At 33.5% G+C, this 6,221-nt stretch overlaps 1 long non-coding RNA gene across 1 annotated transcript; it reads left to right on the forward strand.

Annotated features, from left to right (window-relative positions):
- Positions 1 to 677: 677 nt before the first annotated feature.
- On the forward strand, positions 678 to 2,075 carry LOC146913263 (uncharacterized). The gene is made up of 2 exons (XR_015015427.1): positions 678 to 950; positions 1,769 to 2,075. It is a non-coding gene; the product is annotated as an uncharacterized LOC146913263 (long non-coding RNA).
- The last annotated feature ends 4,146 nt before the right edge of the window (positions 2,076 to 6,221 follow it).

Consider the following 6,221-nt stretch of genomic DNA (forward strand, 5'->3'; position numbering starts at 1 on the left):
TATACTAGCATGCAAATGGGCACTCTATTGCCTATATGTTTTCTCTTTTTGTTTTATTTTATGCTAACATGCGTATATCCTTCCTTCCTTGAAAAAAATGCTAACATGTGTATAATTTTTTTTTTTTGTCAAATGAATTAGTTGCTAGAGCTTATGCATTTAAATGCAGAGAAGTGGGTGTTCGGGGTTCGAAACTTTCCCCATGCATATCCTTATCCTTATTATTATTCTTATTATCTAATCCATCTTAACATTGAAAACCTAATTTCCTAACCCTGACCCTTTTTTTTGGGCGCCAATTTTGCCTTAATCAATGTAATTATTGTTCCAACGAACTATCACACATTACAACACAAATTTAAATTTCAAATTTCCCAATGAATCCTTTAGGGTTAAGTCTTTACATGTACCTTATCTTGCATTAATGATGTTATATTTCCCAATCACAATTTCATATGTTTCCTTCAACCCACCAAATTGCATTAATGCAACCTTATCTTGCATTAAATGATGTTATATTTTTCATACACAAATCCATATGTTCCCTTCAACCCACCTAATTGCATTAATGCAACCTTATTTTGCATTAAATGATGTTATATTTCCCATGCACAAATTCATATGTTTCCTTCATCCCACCTAATTGCATTGTAAATACTATCTCATTTAAAATGCACTATCTCATCCTCTTCAATTTCCAAGAAAAAAATAACATACAACTTCTATCTTTGTCAAGATCTCGAACCTTCTCTCTCAATTGATCTTCATTCATCTTCTTAATTATTCCCTCTCCCTCTCTCTCTCTCTCTCTCTCTCTCTCATAACCATTTTTATCATCAACAATGTTTTTTTTCCTTCGTTAATGTTTTAGGCCAAACTGTTCAGTCTTCTTCCTATGCACAAGTTTCTCCATTGTCATCTTCTTCAGCGCTAGTCACTTCCGCCTTATGGTATGTGTTCTTTCGTTCCATTCTTCTATAATCTTCCTTTTTTATCATCTCTTGCTCTTTGATCTTTGTTCTCTCTCTCTCTCTCTCTCTCTCTCTCTCTCTCTCTCTCTCTCTCTATATATATATATATATATATATATATATATATATTTATTCCTTATCGTTTGAATTGAGTTGCTGCAAGCAAGACCCATATTAACATATCATTCAAGGAATAGATCGGTGATGGTGCTTTTGTTTCCTTGGGTTTTAACCACTTCAAATATCTTTTAACAACTTCTTTTAAATCTCCTTTGTTTTTCTCGGATTTTGACCACTACTAATCTCTTTTATTTCCTAGGATATGCATATTCACTATTGAGAGCCGATGAATTTGTTGAATATATATGTGGTGATTTTGCATTGTCGAGTCTTTGCTTGTACGTCCATACATCATAGTCATATTGAGTCATATCTGTTGTAGGTGGTGAACCTTTACTTCGTTGAAACGTAAGACGGGTGTGAAATCTTACATATGATATTTTTGTTGCATCATGAGGTGACGGCCTTTGCTGTTGGTGATGGTACCGCATGCATCTAGAAGGGTCTAGAACATTGCATGCATTTGAATAATTGATGAGTTGTGTCATAAGTTGGTTATGTGATTGGCGAATTTGTGCATTGGTGAAATTATTGAATATTTTGACTATGTGGACTAATGTATATGTACATTGGTAAACTTTGTTGATAGTTGCAAATGATTGAACTATGCTCCTTTTGCATGTCTTACTTGCTTACGTTGATTATGATTGATTTGAAGCTAACTCCCAGTGGTTTAGACCGCCTACCCATTTGTATGAATGGGTAGACGGAGTGCAGGAGTAGTTGCTTGTTTGGTGAGTTGCTCGAGGATAGCGGGAGCTTCCTCTGTTTACCTGTTGGAGTCTTAAATTAGGCTCTGATTAGGATGTCCGTTTTTACATTGTTCTGGATTGATTACGTTGATTGAGATTTTACCCATATGTCGGGTTTTGGAGATTTTATTTGGTGGTGTATGTTGACTTATGACATGTATATTTTGAAGATGTATGTTTTATATATCCGCTGCGACTATTGAGAAAATTTATATATGCATGTTTTGGAATCTCTTGAAGACGTAACGTCTATTTCTTCAATATTTGTATTATTCGCGTGTTTGATCGCTTTAATAGAAGTAATGCGTTACAAACAACTGCCACTAGAATCTTAAGATACCTCAAAAAGCGTCTGGTCAAGATTTGATGTTCCCTAGAGACTCATCTCTTTGCTTAACAAGATACTCAATTAGTTAACCGGTTGCGCAAGCCCATTGTATGGAGTGTGATGCTAGAAGAATATGCGAAATGGAAGAGAATGAATGTGATGTATGTGGAAGGGGTCGTGGGGTAGAAAACCTTCCATTTTCCTTGCATGTTCACCCATATTCAGTTTGTGACAAATTGACGAAGATTTTGTATTTCAAAAATTGCAGCCCTTGACCTGTTTCTAATTTGTCCATGGTTGAACATGCTTTGCAAAGAGTTGTCTATGTTTTTTGTTCAATAAAATTACTACATAATTGAAAATGATAATCAAAGGATCTGTTAGGCATTGTGAGTGTAAGAATATAAAAAATCTTATTTTAAAGTAAATAGATAAATAAATGCACAAGAAAACAATGATTGACTGTGGAGTTTGGCCAGTTGTGTCTACGCCCCCAATAGAGGAGTGACTGATGTATGCAATTGTTAGAGTTATAAAATAGAATCTCTACGTAAATATTATGGTCCCGATTTAATTTAATTGCCTCTACGCCACCGTCATCCGCGAATATGAGTTATAATCAACGGTGAGGGAGGGGATTTTCTAGAACATATAAGACTAGAAAAAAGATCACATACTGATCGAATATAAATGATGAGTTGCATTTAGATGTTGCTGATTAGGTCTATCTATGTTTTCAATGATTAACTTTTCTCAAAAGAGGTGATATGAATTCTAAATCAAGTAAAAAAATGAGGTGATTAGTTGTGTATATGAATTCATATCAATTCTAAATGATTTTTTTCAAATTTTGCTATGCTACCGTGTGCTATAACGCCAATTTGACAATACTTTGAACTAAATAGAATATCATGGACCAATAACAATTTGTTTAATTGTCAAAAAAAAAAAAACAATTTGTTTAAATTTTTCTATAGCATTATAACGCAATTATAAGACAAACTACTAACACCTTTGCGAGTGGAAGTGCAGCTACCAACTACATACATTGGTGGGCTGAAATAACATACCTTCTTTGCACCACATAAATATAAAGGAAAAAGCTTAATGGTACGATGGTTATATGACGAAAAGCAACGAATTCATTGCAGTCATAGGATCATATACAATAACCATCGGATTTAGGCTGTGTTTTAATTTTATTTATTTTAAAAATGTAAAAATACTACCAACGCTTTATCGTGTGCAGGTCGTGTGCATGTATTTCGTACCATATAGCAAGGCTGAAATATAAAAGGGTCTAACTATTAAGTTTTTAATGAAATTCTTGAACAAGTTGATAAAATATTAGTGTTGTCAAGCGCAGATTGCGGAAAATAATGATTTGTTTGAAGTCCACTAATCTATAGCACCGCAATATCGGCTATTATTTGAGAGAAGTCTACATGCTGTAAAATTTCATTACAACGACCGTTATTTTTTCTATGGTTTTAAAGTTTTTCACATTAATTATTGTGAGATAATCATCTTATACTCCTTCAACTAATTCGTGTTTTAGACTCATCAAGTAACCACACTATTTACACTTTTAAAGTCTCATCTTATTAACCTTAAGTAACTTGATATTTTCCCTAGCTCTAATACCATCTCAAACCTTACTCGTTTCTTTAACTCACATCTCCCTGTTTTTCATTTACATCCGTCTTATCGCTTCTTTAACATTAACGTTTATGTTAATTCTTTTACTCTTCAACCTACAACTTTCCTAAGCTCCTTATTGTTTTGAGGGAATTATGTTTGCCCTTATTAACTATCCTAAACAATTACTCCATATTCCTTCCGATCATCGTCTTTCTCTTCTTTAACTTATTCATGTTTTAGGCTCTCCATTGCTTTAAGGGATCTCTTCCAAGACACTTAAACACACTCCCCTCACTTGGGTACATTGGTTAGGATCCTTGTCTTACACTTTAGGCACTCATTTAAGGCATAAAAGCAAGGTTTTCTAGGTCTAGGAAAGGTGCACAACCGTGCTTACAGGGGTCATAACCGTGCGCCCCCCAAAATAACGCAAAAATGAAAATAGTCAGAAATTTGAGCACGAGTCGTATTCCCTAAGGGCACGGATGTGCTCAGTGTATAGGTTGTGCAAAAATAACAGATTTTGCGATTTTTCGACGTGGGAGCTTCCCCAACTCCGATTTTGACCCCAAACACACCCAAATTGTCCACAAACATTACTATAAGGTTACCCTAACATCCAAACACTAATTTCCACTTAGTCCACCTAATTACAACAATATTTTACATGGTTAAATTCTCAATTTTATTATCCTAGTTTTGTGCCCTCACTTTTAAACTCTCAAACAACAACCCTAATAATCATCAACTCATCTCTGATTTCACACCATGATTCTCATCATAACAGTGCCAAAAGTTAAAGGATTGAAAACAACCGTTCTATTAATAATATTAATTCCCTAAGATGAAAGGATTCTCCCCGTTCAATTTAGAGATTAGTTTTTTGAGATTTTTTCAAAAAAAACATAATCAATTTTCTGTTTGTTTATCGTAATAACAATCACTACTTTGATAAAAAAAAAGTACTTGTAAGGATGGAACTATATGAAAGGTCCGGGGTTCAAACCCCGACCACCACAAAAAAAAAAATCTTATAGTGCCTGTTTGTTACGATTCAAAATAAAAAAAAAAATTTGACATTCAATGTTTAGAGTTTTTTTTTTTAATTTTTATAAAGAAATCATAATCTATTTTGTGTTTGTTTAGAAAAGGAATTTTTTGTTACAAAATCACATCAATTTTTGAATGTCATTTTCTCTCTCTCTCTCTCTCTCATCTAAATAGGTTCTTTTGTTACAAAAGATACAAAAGGAAAGTATACGTTGAGGTGTCAAAAATATTAAGCAAAACTATCTTTTTTGAGGGAAAAAAAAAAGAAGATAATTTTGCTTAATATTTTGAGCAAAATTATCTATCTGTTGGACATTTTAAGTTTGATAATTAGAGAATATATATATATATATATATATATATATATATATATATATATATAAAATCAGAGCTCTAATCGTATCATATAAGATTTGAAATTTTTTTATGATGACTTTTTTGACGGATTTTTTATGTTTACTTTTTTTTCTAAACCTGTTTTTTTATGTTTACTTCTTCCAACAATATTAGACTTTTGACCCGTGCGTTGCACGGATTTTCTCGACTATAATAGAGACCAATAAATAATCTTTAACCGTAAGAACATTGATATGATAGAAAATATTTTCTTCAAAAAAAAAAAAGGCAAGAGGATAGGAATGAAATTGGTGTGCAATGCATTTTTTTAGATGGAATTTGTTAGGTTAAATAATTGCAAACCTAATAAAGCAAATGAGCGGGAAAAAATTAGGTTAAGTTGCTGCAGACGTAACAAAATTAATAAATAAGGATAAGGATTATTTGATTCAGTAGTCTTTCATAAAAATAGAAATAGAAGTTACCTTAATTCACATGATGTCGCAAACCCTACCTTCACCCTATTTGACTAATCTCCAATACCGTTCTCCCAAACCCTTCCATTGCTTCCTTCCTTCACCTCAACGATGATGATGTTGGATAGAATCAGCGATTTACCGGATGATTTATTGTCTCACATTCTCTCTTTTCTTCCAACCAAACTCGCTTTCACTACAACCATTCTTTCCAAGCGATGGACCCCACTCTGCTATTCACTCCCCGTTCTCCACTTTGAGTTTGGTTGGGAATACTTGTGTCTAACTGAGCATGACCGCAAATATACCTTCTATAGATTCAGCCGTTTTGTAGACACTCTCATGCTCTCTTATCTTTCAGCCAACAAACCCCTGAAAACTTTTCTCCTCAACTGTCGTTTTGGAAACATCGAGCAAGATAGTGGCATCTTCAATGCATGGTTTGAAGCGGCGAAACAACTTTGTGTTGAGGAGTTTCATCTAACTATGTATTTTCACATCTTAAATCCCATAACTTTCATCTCTCAAACCCTTGTTGTTCTCAAAC

This window comes from Medicago sativa, chromosome 6, assembly GCF_051527215.1.
Source record: "Medicago sativa cultivar Bolivia chromosome 6, Bolivia_mono, whole genome shotgun sequence".
Taxonomy (NCBI): domain Eukaryota; kingdom Viridiplantae; phylum Streptophyta; class Magnoliopsida; order Fabales; family Fabaceae; genus Medicago; species Medicago sativa.